Genomic DNA, 1125 nt, shown 5'->3' with positions numbered 1-1125 from the left:
AAAGATATAAAAGAGACCTAAGGGGCAACTTTTTCACGCAGAGGGTGGTACATGTATGGAATGAGCTGCCAGAGGATGTGGTGGAGGCTGGTACAATTGCAACATTTAAGAGGTATTTGGATGGGTATATGAATAGGAAGGGTTTGGAGGGATATGGGCCGGGTGCTGGCAGGTGGGACTAGATTGGGTTGGGATATCTGGTCGGCATGGACAGGTTGGACCGAAGGGTCTGTTTCCATGCTGTACATCTCTATGACTCTAACTTTAGTGACTGAAAATAGATTGGTTGTTGTAAGAACCCATGTGATGACAAGATCTGATGCGTGAGGGTTGGGGTAAAGACATGAGAGAAGGTGCTCAGGCCCTAAAATTATTGAACTCAATATTGAGTCCTCATGTCTGCAGTTCTCCAAACAAAAAAATAGCTATTCTTCCAGCATGAGTTTTGCCTTGCTGGAGCACTGCAGCAAGCTTAAGACAGAGATGTTGGTCGGCAGCACATATCTTAAAATTGGAATGATTTAAAGGTGCCAGTGTTGGACAAAGTTAAAAATCACTCAACACCAGGTTATACTTTCAAAGAGCTGCTTCTTCATCAGGTGATTGTCATGAATGATATAGAGAAGATTCGCATGGTCCCTGTGCAAAGATGATACACAAATTGATGAAGTTTTAAACATTACTTATCTTATCGTCCACCCAAAGGAGAAACAAATTATTAAGACTGACATTCATTGCAGTCTGGAGGGATTTTTGCACTGTCATAAGTGTAGTTCAGATGAGCCAAACCTTCTCTCTCCAGTGGGTGCAAAACAATGCATAACACTACTTCAGATAAGAGCAAGAACTTTGTCCCTGGTAAAGTATCCTGGTAAATATTAATTTTTCAACCAATACCCATTAAAATTAATTGCCTAATGATAATCACAGAGCTGTTTGTGTGCAATTGGATGCAATATTTCCTACAATATACACCAGTGACAACACTTCAGAAACCTTTAATTGGACAACTGTAACGCTGAGCAAGGCAGTATATAAAAGCAAGTTATCCTTGTTACTTGATGGAGTTTGTGCTGTTTGTGCCTTGTGCTACTCCATACATCTGAAGAATCATTTGCTCTTTAG

The 1125-nt window shown here is 40.6% G+C and overlaps 1 pseudogene; it reads left to right on the top strand.

The window, feature by feature from the left end:
• The first annotated feature begins 585 nt into the window (after nucleotides 1–585).
• LOC122549624 lies at nucleotides 586–684 on the top strand (annotated as a pseudogene).
• The last annotated feature ends 441 nt before the right edge of the window (nucleotides 685–1125 follow it).

The sequence above is a fragment of the Chiloscyllium plagiosum genome, chromosome 4 (genome assembly GCF_004010195.1).
Source record: "Chiloscyllium plagiosum isolate BGI_BamShark_2017 chromosome 4, ASM401019v2, whole genome shotgun sequence".
Taxonomy (NCBI): domain Eukaryota; kingdom Metazoa; phylum Chordata; class Chondrichthyes; order Orectolobiformes; family Hemiscylliidae; genus Chiloscyllium; species Chiloscyllium plagiosum.
Note: the sequence above shows the minus strand (reverse complement) of the source record. Positions and strands in the feature narration are given on the sequence as shown.